The sequence below is a fragment of the Mya arenaria genome, chromosome 12 (genome assembly GCF_026914265.1).
Source record: "Mya arenaria isolate MELC-2E11 chromosome 12, ASM2691426v1".
NCBI classification, from domain to species: domain Eukaryota; kingdom Metazoa; phylum Mollusca; class Bivalvia; order Myida; family Myidae; genus Mya; species Mya arenaria.
The window spans coordinates 63518446-63531212 of NC_069133.1; the positions used below are offsets into that span (position 1 = coordinate 63518446).

The 12767-nt window shown below is 34.6% G+C and overlaps 1 protein-coding gene across 4 annotated transcripts in view; it reads right to left on the reverse strand.

The window, feature by feature from the left end:
- LOC128212107 (nuclear hormone receptor HR96-like) overlaps positions 1–12767 on the reverse strand; it is a 96426-nt gene that overhangs the window by 24906 nt on the left and 58753 nt on the right. The window lies entirely within an intron of this gene.

Here is a 12767-nt window from a genome sequence, read left to right on the forward strand (position 1 = left end):
AAATTGTCTTCAACTGTAAGTTTTTTCAAATGATACCAAAATTATATTGGATCACAAAGTGTCAAGGTCTAAAATTGTCAATGTGGCCACAGTGATTTTTATTTAAATTTTCAAAACCACCTGTGGCTTTACAATTGGGAAAATAAGCGTGTTAATTCCCAAAATTGGGAAAATACAATGAACATTAAAATGGTCATTTAAAATAAACAGTAACAAAGACACCTATTAAAACTGTTTCAACTCTCTTTAATGACTGTTACTATCATCAAAACATGTAAAACATGATTTTTGTGCCAAATGATCCCTATCAATGTTGGGAATTTTTTCATAAATAATTACAAAGGATATAATTTATATATTACTATAATGAATAACATTGGTATTTTCATCATAATATGCATTGACTCCGTAAACACCTTACATTGTTTAATCCCTTGTTTTAACTCTTTGAAATAGTCAATTGATTGATTAACAAGTTCTTAAAAATTTCAGAGACAATTTAATGGGCTTATCTTCCTCTTAAATTGGATACAAAATCTGCTGTCTATTAAAAATTATGACTTTCACACTCATAGAGGGAATGGAATGAATATATCAATATTTTTTATATTTTTTGCAATTTCCAAATAGGGCCAAAAAAAAAAATAGGTTCGTTTCCGGTCTCCTTCCCAAAAAAAAGAGGGTAGGTAGGTAGGCATTTTTTTTTTTTTTTTTTTGGGGGGGGGGGGGGGGGGGGGGGGGGGGGGGGAGTGATCTAGAATAGAAGGCGGCTGACTTTTATTCAAAAACAACCATATTAACTGCGTATGAGACAATTTTAAAAGGTACTAAAGCATAAAATGTAAATACAAGTCCATTCATTTATTAAGAACTGTATAATGTGTATTAATTATAATGTATAGATATACATTTTCTAGAAAATAAATGCATGTATTGTTGAACATGTTTGTCTGTATGACAGATGTTGAAAAAGAGTGCCTCAGATTTGTCAATTTTTCATATTTACCAATTTCACATTTGTGCTATAATGCTATTCTTATATTTGATATTGAATATTAAAATTCCAAACATTGTCAGAAGCTGTTTTTGTCACTTCAATGATCTCCGAAGTACACCTGACCCGTGTTCACAAAGCGTTTCCATTCTCAACTGAATTAAGAGTATGAAACTTAATTTCTTATTTAAATCTCAAAAATATGTTTAGTACTAAATTTAAGACACTAACTATTTGAAAGTGATAATTAGGTACTGGATATCTGACTTATTTGGAGTTTAAACCTGAGGTTTGGTAACACTGATATCAAAATTTCATACTCAAAGCAACATTAAAAACTTGTTTATTTTTAATTCCTTTAAAGTGGAACTCCTTTAAAAATTGTACCAAGGAAATTTAATACAATTTGGGAATTATTTTAAATTTTATATTAAATAAAAGTCCTTCTACAAGTGTTTTCAGGCCGAATAATTTCCTACCGAAGCTCATTCCAACGAAGTACCAGAACAAACTTATTTTCACAAGCTTTGCAGAATTAACATTAATAGCAGAATATGACAGTGACAAAAAGACAAATACAAGTTTAGTTGATAAGACACAGTAATTCATTGCAGGTGATATCTTAAAAACATGGCCATTATTTTGAAATTTGAACGAAAAATACATGGTTTGCCAAAATACAAACACTATACCTTCAACATCAAAGATTGTTGCACCAGACATTTCCGTAGAGCATTTTATCGTCACGCTCGATTTACCAACGTTCGTATCATGGTAGATATGCCAAACATCTTCAATATTTTTATTGTTTGGCAGGCTTACTAAAATATTTTTATCGGTTTTATTGTGGGAGCAACGTTTCAATTTCAGTCCCAACACTGACGAACTCGACATGGGTGCCGCCATTTTAATAGACTGCTTATCAAATTACCGAATTCGAAATGAGACCAAAGACAAGAAAATTAACGGAAAGAAAGTACCGAAAAGTACTAAATATGCGCGCAGTTAACTTTTACACCAATAAAAAGTATAGGGTCGGCGCGGAAATAAGAGGGTCGGTCGGGCGACCGGAAACAGACCTATTTTTTTTTTTGGCCTAGTCAGACTTGTTTGCAATTGATCATAAAACAAATGAATGAATTTTGTAGGATTTCATCAACATGTTTCCTTCCGCATTAATCAAAAAGTAAATACACCATCATTATAATAAATAAATACAGTTGTCTACTTTCAGTTTCATTTCTCAGTTCTGTCATTTTCCGATATTGGCAATGAAGGTCAATGTCATGTATGTGAACATGTAGTTTAGGCATGACAAAGAACAGCATTGTCTATTAGTTATTTCAATCCCCTCCTGCACCGAGTAATTTACTGTCACTTTTAAATTAGTAATCCTTTTGTTGACAGTGACACATGTTTTTAACACAATGATTTTAACTCTTGTTACATGCTTTCTTATTGGATGAAAAAATGGAGTTAAACCAATGAAAATCCACCTTTCACCATGATGCGGATATTACATCATTGTATGTTTCTGTGAATAGACGCTTGCATGTAGGGGAAATAACTGTTTTGTTTATAATCTCATCGTCTTTTATTCTTATTTTCTTTTGAAGTTTTAGAACTCCAGATTGGAAATTTTCAGAAATGGGGAAAAAAGGGTACTTTTTGCCATTGGAAACATAACCGAATACTGGCTATAAATATTGCCGAAAAAACCCCTGACAATACATAATTGTATTTTTTATTCATTTCTAAGGGGAATTGATTACCAATTTTTGGGAAAATATGACTATTTTTTGGGAAAATTGGACAATTTTCGGCGTGGGGAAACAGCCGTTATTCGGCGGTAAATTTCATGAAAAAAAATCACTGGGCCATTATGGTTGATTAACAGACAAGCTTATTTATACTTGAGATACCTTAAACAAATACTTAATTTTCAAGTTAATCGTAAAATGTGATTTAATAAATTTAAAATTTTGAGAGGAAGCCTTTGAGTTATATGTTTAATTGCCTGTGGCCCATTTTTTCTGAAGAATATTTTTCAGACAAGTTGTAAAAAATTTATATGGTTTAATTGCCGATGGCCTATTTTCCCTGACACATATTTTTCAGACAAGAGTAAATTTTTTATATGAATTATGCATGTGATTAACTCTTGGTAAAAGTACATTACATTATTAAACCATATGGAACACTTCATACTAGTTTAAGTAATCTCAAATGAACATTTTTTGATCTGGCAAAGCATTAATATCATAACTAAAGTTCCACAAAAATTGCAGTAGATTTATATCTTTATTTATTGCCATTTTATTAACTTTTATGCATAGTTAAAGCTAAAATTGCCATCAAATTACATTCCATCAGTTTCAAACAAACCTGGTTCTCTGGCAGAGAATAAATCGTCCCATTGGTGCAAAAAGGTACCAAACAACATTTTGACCAAAATTGACTTACCACTATTTTTAGTTAGAAATAACTTTTTTCTACCTTGTCTAAAAAAATCTCCCCTGAATATTGAATATTGACTGAGATATGTGTTCGTGGAGTTTGGTACCATGTGAAATTGGTGCTTTTGATTGGTGGAAAAAGGTACCATATGCCATCTGGTGTATGCAAGAAGGTGCTATAAGACACATGGTACCTTTCTGCATTGAAATATTTTTACACATTAGATATATATTTTTATGCAAAAAGGAGCCTTATAGCATGTGGTACCTTATGCATGAGATGATTCTAAAGCATTAGATACATATTGGGATGTAAAAGGGAGCCATATGACTTGTGGTACCTTCTTGCATAAAATGATTTTAACTAAATGAGTTTACAAACTGTGCAATAAGTGACCTAGTGGCATATGGTTCTTTTTTGCATAAATGATTATGACTAAAATATTAACATTTTACAATATAATAGATGTTTATATGGTACCTTTATGTACTGATAGCAATACACAATTTTCTACTAATTAACACTGATAACTGTGATATCAGATAACAAGTGTCCGGTAGGTTATTGTCACTTTTTGTGGGATAAGAAACACCAGCTGTTGTTGACTTCACATTCGAGAAGTGTAATTTGTTCATAAGGACAGAAGAATAAGAAGGGAGATATGGATACCATAACAAATGTAAGTATTGTTTTCTGTCATCTACAAAACAAAATTAAGCAATAATGATTATAACTTTATTTGGGGTGCGTTGAATATAACTGAATATATTACTTGTCTGTAAAGTAATGGTATTTTGGATTTATCCGTTCTAATTCGCATTGCGATATGTATCATGGAATGTGTATTTAGCGTAATATACATCTAAATTTTTTTTTTATAAATTTAGTAAGGTAGTTGTAACAAAATTATGTTTCAGTAAGATTACATGGTAAGATGAAGATATCTACTTTGCGATGCCAATACCTGACTTAAGTGGTAAAAAACAGAATTCAATATGTGGAGATACTATAGCATCAAACAGAACTATTCATGACCGGCCTGCTATACAGAGTTCCAATTCTGAAGATGATTTTTCATTAACAGATATACAAAGGTGTGAAGGACTGAGGTAACCTGTCAAATTAAAATGAATAGATCCAAGTGAAGAAGGTTACAATGACATTGATCTTGATGAAACTTACAAACCAAGCAAGGATCATTTTACTTCCAATGATACAAAAAATGAGACTGTATAAGGAAACAATAAACGGAAAACAGAGGTTTTAGCGAGGAATTTCATGGAAGAAAATTCCGAAACATATCAAGATCTAGCAAATGAAGACTCGAATAAAAGAGATGCGGGAAAGAACACAGAGAGATGTCCATCAAAAACTAATGAACAGTATAACACTCTTACAAAATAGGTGATGCAAACAGACAATAAAATTAACAATTGGAAAGAGCAAAGCGTATGAGTATGACGTTAAAAACAGTGCAAACAATTTGCGACAGTCACATATATCACGACTGGTTAACTTTCTTGTCAGCAATGAACTTAAGCGAGCTAACGTCCATGGAGATGGAAACTGCCTTTTCAGAGCACCAAAAGAAAGATAAAATGAATTTATAACTAATGATGTATCAGAAAGAAGTAAAAACCTGTGTAACATTATGTTGAAAAACAGTGAACATTCTGTTCAAACAAGCCCATAGGGTACCACAGTTCACCAGAGAAATCAAAAAGTTAAGAACAATCTTACAATCATTGTTTCTACAAGCCAAAACAGGACCAATGTTTCGAGTGTGGAAGAAGGTTAGCAAGCAAATGGTAGTACTAATGAAACTTAACCAAAGAATACGAAGACTTTCAGTTTAATAAAGTAAAAGAAATAGAAGAGAAGGAAAAGGTCAAAGAGAGAGCAAAAGCTTTCAGTAGTGTTTACGTTGATACGTTGGACTCACAGGCAATGCTTAGGCTTTACAACTCTCTTTTCGTAAGTCAGTGAGCTAAGCTACTCTATAAAACTATGTGACCATTTGACCATTTATTTGTTGCGAAATAAAGAAGTATTTTGTCACCTTTGGAACAAGACCGGGTGCAAACGGGGCTCCTCCGAGGTAGCTACATGTCTCATAAAAACACTATATAAGTTTGTTAAAAAGGTTATGTGGAAGAGATTGTGTACATCTCCGACAAAACAGAAATCAGTATGTAATATTATCCTTTCTGTTCACACTTTCAAGTACCACAACTCAAACCCCTAAGTCACCAGTTGCTTGTGTCAGGACAATCTCAAATGGAATGTGATTCTGTTCACTCAACTATATAGAAGCAGCAAAAAACGTCTGTGTGTGTTCGTCGCAATGGATTACACGAAAGACAAACCTGTATGTTGTGGTTCCAAACAAATTCAACCATGTGGTAGACTACAAGAAATTGTGAAAATACTGTCCAAACTTAAAAGTGTCAACCTCTGGTATGCACAGAAAGTGGCTACATGTTAAATTGAGTTAGGTAAGAAAATCCTCACCTAAAAGTGTATTTATGAACTATTCACTTGAAATGGACTCATTTCTAGAGATAGCTATACCGACCATAACAAAGTAGACGGAAATTTTGCACAAAGGAGATCGTTTCTTCACCTCTCACTTAATGTCAACATAACAAACATAGATGTTGTGCCAGTCATCAAACGATGAAGATATAACGGTATAAGCTTCATGTATAATTTCTGTGCGGAAAACAGTGAACACTATCTTGTATATACATATAATCAGTGTGCAATGCAAAACTGTTTACATGTGTAATAATTATGATAAACGTTTACACTGAACTGGGATTAATAATTATGATACATAGCCTTGTTCTTTAATTGTAATTTAGTTCAAATTTTTGCACCATAAATGAATTATTATAACGTTTACTATAATATAATATAATGCTATACATATAATCACTTATATTTGACATATTGTACCAAATGTTGCAATATTAAAGATCAATGAACATTTCTTATGTTTTGTGTTTGACATTTATGCCTAAAACATCAAGCAATAAGGTACCATATGACATAAGGCACCTTATAGCATGCAATTTTATCTGATTATTCCAACTGAGGTTTATGCAACAAGGTACTAGTTGCCATATGGCTCCTTTTCACATTATTTGTTTTACCTTATCACTTTATGCAAGAAGGTACCATGAAACACAATTAACTAATTAACCTTAATTATACATTGTATTGTTATGCAATTCAAGGAACAATTTAAATAAACCATTTCAGATAAGTGATAAAAGATTCAAAGTCGCAAAATCGTTTTCTGATTTTTTAGGAACCGCCAAACTTTTAAACTCAATTTACTCGAAAGTATGAAAATGTTGCTTGGTACCTTTTTGCACCAATGGGACGAAATATTTCGGTCTCAAATATAGAAAAAACATTTAAATCACAAAATAAATATTGACAACACACTACTTTGTTAAATCAAGAAAAAAGAGAGTTTTAAATCCACTTATTGGTTATATCCAGTGGGCAATGCATGATGGATAACACTCACCGGTTATATCCAGTGGGCAATGCATGATGGATAACACTCACTGGTTATATCCAGTGGACAATGCATGATGGATAACACTCACTGGTTATATCCAGTGGACAATGCATGGTTGAAAACACTCAATGGTTATATCAAGTAAGCAACTACAAGAATAAAAGTATCTTTGCAACTCTGAAACATAGCTATTGACTAATGATCTTACACCGAAACAAACTATTCCCCTCTATATCCCTAGCTGAAAATAAGAATGGAAGAACTATGGCAGATCCAATTAAAAAAGCTAATGTAGATGACAGCTTTGCACTGTCATTTGATTCTAATCTAAAGCTGCAAATCAGTAAAACAACAACAACATATAGTAATGAAGTACAGAATTAGAAAGTGTTGTTTTGATGCATTTGTCATTTACATTTCAGAAACACTGATCAGAAAAAAAACTGGAATGGAGGAGGACTAGAAGAGGCTCTAATGACATTTTGGAGTGATTATTTTTTTTAACAGAGAGAAAACACACTTTTTTTCCAATCAGCACAACAAAGCTTTTATGTGAAACAACAGATGCATGTGTTTTTATACAGATTTTCAAGTTGGTAAAACAATTTCATGATACAGAGGTAAATATGACAACACAATGTCATCATCTTCATGCAAGAACTTAATAACTGCTTTTACTCAGTTCTTTCATGATGATGTACAGAGAAAAGTGATTCATGTTCAGGAGTGGAAACATATGAAAGCAATAGTCTAAGTCTTGAGGTGGTTTAAGGCCCCTTGGTTGGACAAGGGGCAGGGGCTTGGGGATGGCATAAGGCCCCTTAGCCCCTTGGTTGGACAAGGGGAAGGGGCTTGGGAATGGTATAAGGCCCCTTAGTCTCTTGGTTGGACATGGGTCAGGGGCTTCCGGATGGTATAAGGCTTTTGGTTGGACAAGGGGCAGGGGCTTCGGGATGGTATAAGGCCCCTTGGTTGGACAAGGGGCAGGGGCGTCAGGATGGTATAAGGCCCCTTGGTTGGACACTGGGCAGAGGCTTTGGGATGGTATAAGGCCCATTGGTTGGACAAGGGGCAGGGGCTTGGGGATGGTATGAGGCCCCTTGGTTGGACAAAGGACTGGGCCTTGGGGATGGTATGAGGCCCCTTGGTTGGACAGGGGAGATGATCACAGAGTGCATTACCCCTTTTTGCAGTGAAGCTCTTGGGTTTGAAGAATTAAGGAAGTCTCATATCACATTTAACTTTACATGTACTGGTTGTTAGAGGTTACAAGTAGTAGACAAAAACTTTTTCCCCGACATTGTTTACTGATACTGCCTTCTATTGTTAGAGGATGTAAACACTCTCTCACCTTTATACAAAATACTTTTTTGCTTATTCTAATTTGAGATCTAATTATCACAAAATTATGGCCATTGTCCATAATGATGGCTACCTGCTGGTCCCTTGTTTAATGTATTGGCATATTCAGCAATGTGTCTTAGCACCAATGTAATAAAAAGTATGATGTAAATACTATAGTGTTTCTTTTAGTTGCAGAGACCTGTGTTAAAACAAAATCTCTTTAAGTATTATAGGTAATTGACATACATTGATTAGTGATTCCTTTAAGCTTTGGGGTAATGGAGCAATTATCATAAGGAAGACTGACACTTAATTTTCTGTAGTAAAATCATGTCCCTCACTATCAGGATCACAAGAACAGTGCAAACATTTTCAGTCAATCAAGGCATTTGTGGACAATTATTAAGAGTTATGGGCCTTACTGCACATGTACCACACTGGTAGAGTACTCTTACATCATGTGAATATCTTAAACACCTTTTGAACATCCCCACTGAAGAATAAAGGGTTATGATGACAATTAATCCTGTCTTATATGGACCTTTGTAAACAAAAATATCACTCGGAAGCGATGGATGCCCCCATACACCCTTTTTCTACGTAAAGGCAGAAATTATAATAATACAATGAGCTGGTAGAAGATAAATTGTTGTAGCATTATTATACACACATGGAAAAAAACATAACCTGTAAAGATATGGGCAGGTTAAAGAAATAAATTTTACAGTAAATTTAAAAAAATGAAGCAAAAAAGCACCAAATGAAATTCACAAATATCCAAGATATGTAATTGCCCTAACACACTCTGATTTTCAAAAACTCAGATAAGGAAGTTTCAAGGGAGATAACTAAAAAAATGCAGGGCATGATTATGGTTTGTTATGCACTTCATCTTATTGCCATCAATCTTCATTTCAAATTTCATTTCAATCCATTCAGTATTTTCCAAGATTTGGACCAGACATTAATTAAGTACCCATTTCTGAGAAATATCAGGTTAAGGGGAGTTAACTAAAATATATCCAGGGCAGGATTATGGTTCTTGTATACAACACTATCTCTCCTGGCCATCTATTTACATATTTATAGTTATATTTTGATCCCATCAGTGGTTTTGAAAAAAGAACCCAGACCAGGGTATGCAAGCACCAATAATGAAACAATGGTTAAGGGGAGAAACCTTAATAAATATACATGATAAGATAATGGTGTGTGTGCACTGCACTGCCTCTTATTACCATCTATCATTTTACAAAGTTTTATTAAGATCCCATCAGCAGTTTTGAAATTATGGCTGGGACATGCATGGTTATGTGGAAATAACTTCATAAATATGCGTGATAGGATTATGGTTCTTGTGCACTGCACTTCCTCTTATGGCAAAAGTTTTATAACAATCCCATTAGCAGTTTTGAAGTAATTCTCAGGACCGAAAGGCGGACAGACAGACGAACGTTCATCCAATCAAATTGCATATCACATCACATGATTGCCCTTTGTGTTGAACACTCCTGGGGAAATCATGTTTTTATCATGTAAGTGAATGATTTAATCATAATTAACACAATTAATGAATGGATACTTGAATAAACATTATTTATTACAAAGTTGATGATCAAATACCGACAAAACCATCGGTTATTGTGAATTCACTGTTTGCATTCTCACTTGAAGGTATGAAACACATTCATTTTAATTTTCAAAGTCACAAAATTCTTTTTTTTTGTAACAATTATTTACAATGAAATGTGTCTGATTTTTTTATTAAATTTTGATAATGGGTGACAGTAAGACAAACCACAAGTGATTGACGCTGAAATAATAGAGTCTGGAGTAAAGCAAATGAAAATGAAGGATAACTTTAAAAACTTGCTGATGCAGTTGTGTATGTAATTATTGACTGACTTTGGGTGAATTTTTCCGTTTTTGCTATTAATTGCATACGTGAATATATAAACGTTTATCTGTTTATTTATAATTTTGGAATGGAGTTATTTTATCTACATTTGTATTTAAACTTCTTTTATGATGATGGAGATGATGTTGATGGTGATGCTGAGTGGTGGTTAAGACATATAAAAACCTTAAATGGCCTAAAAATCTCACCTGGATTATGTGGCCACCTGTCTGAGGCAGCCACTTTGACACTAAATACAGGTTAGACTGTAAAGAGTTAGGCCTCTGACGATGAGTGTTGGGAATCGGTTCCACTTTGACTAGCGATAATCGGTTCCACTCAAGTAACCGATTACTGATTATGGCCCCTGATGATACAGAGTTGGCCACCTGATTGTACAAAGTTGGCCATCTGACGATACAGAGTTGGGCCCCTGATGATACAGAGTTGGCCCCTGATGGTACAGAGATTGACCCCCTGATGATACAGTGTTGGGTCCCTGATGATACAGAGTTGGCCCCTGATGAAACACAGAGATCGACCCCCTGATGATACAGAGTTGGGTCCCTGATGATACAGAGTTGGGTCCCTTAGATACAGAGTTGGCCCCTGATGATACAGAGATTGACCCCCTGATGATACAGAGTTGGCCCCTGATGATACAGAGATTGACCCCCTGATGATACAGAGTTGGGTTCCTGATGATACAGAGTTGGCCCCTAATGATACAGAGATTGACCCCCTGATGATACAGAGTTGGGTTCCTGATGATACAGAGTTGGGCCTCATAGTCTTACACAGAGTTGGGCCCCTAATGATACAGAGTTGGGCCCCTAATGATACAGAGTTGGGCCTCTGACATTACACAGTTGGGACCCTCATCATACAGAGTTGGGCCTCTGACATAACAGAGTTGGACGGTAAATAAATGACCCAGAGTTGGGCCTCTGACATTAAAGAGTTGGGTCCCTGATGATACAGTGCCCTCAGTTCAGAAACTCTCAACATATCCATATCATTTTTTTCTATTTGGATGCAACAGTTTGCAGCACCTTCTCTTAACATGTAAATTTCATAATGAATGTATAGGATGTGTTTATATAACAAATTGGGACAAGCAATGACCTTGAGTTTTGATACTCATGTTTGTGTAAGGAGCCAGGAAAGTGGATCAAGGATGTCAGATGATAAGCGTAACAAGATATGCATAGAGTATCCATAAACATATCAGAACTTAAGTAATGTCAGAATTGCCAGTCTTGCGCAGTTCTTGTTTAAAATGTTTCAGTTTTAATATTTCAGTTGCCTTTTATGCACATTTGCAATTTATTGATTCAACTACAATGTATAGCAACATTATGTTATGCAGGTAAATCTTAGTGCAAATTTAACTATCCTAAATTATGCACCAGTCAATTGTAACCATGGCCCCCACCCCAACCCCCAAGTCCGGGGAATGTGCCATGTTTTACCTTCCAGGTGGCCCTATAGTGCCAGGTGAATGCAGTGGTTATGTCTTCGCACCAAAAAATAGCGGGAAATGGACCTTACCTAGGATCCATTGGTGTGGGGATTTTACCCGGGCATTGCTGGAGTGAAAGTCAAAGTCCTCGCTATTCCCCGGACCTTGGGGGGCCGGGGTTACAATTAACTGGTGCACTAAATCCATATCATAGTATTGTCCTTTGAAGAAAATTATTGTAAGAGACTGTCCTTTTTGTAAAGGTGAACAGATGTCACAGACACGTGACAAATGCCCCCAGATGGCCTCATTGGACAGGCCTGTCTGTACAGATAGCCTTCAGTATTTGACATATTTACATGGTGAACTATCCTACTTTCCCATGAAGTTTGTTAAAATTTAAAAGTCAATAAAGGGTCACAATTTGTAATTAACTAAGATCATAAAAATATTATGAGTAAATATCCCAACTTTAACTATAATTTTAAGCAAAATCCAACTTGGGTGTGTAATTGATTTTGATTTTATTGTATTGTTTAAAAACCTTCCCCATCTGGGATCTATATTGAAATAAAAATACATAGTCTTAGTGGGTCTTATAGATCAATTTTACAAGACGACAATGCAGCAACGTAGCATAAAAGCCGGATTTCTTATTTGACAACGCAATTTTGCCAACGTAAGATTTGAGCTCGATACTGGTTTTTTAACCAAAAAGACCAATACTTTTACTAAGAAGAGATATGTTCATACATATAATCTGATCATAAATACATCAGCTTTTCCTAAAATAAAAGTCCCAGAGATCTAGTTTTTGAACCCAGATGACACACTTTATTTTAAAGATTTCATGCACACAAATATTTTAAAAAAGTTAATTAAAATTTAAATCTAGAACAGGGAAAAATGTTTCCAAAGATTTTACCTAATAGCTTTATACCCAAGATGACACAATAGCCTAAGATAAAATGCAGACACATTTTTGGAACAAGTTTTTAAAAGATTTGATAAAAACTTGAAATTATGACATGGGGAAAATCTTTCCTAAGATTTGAACTAGTGACCTAGTTTTCGATCTGAG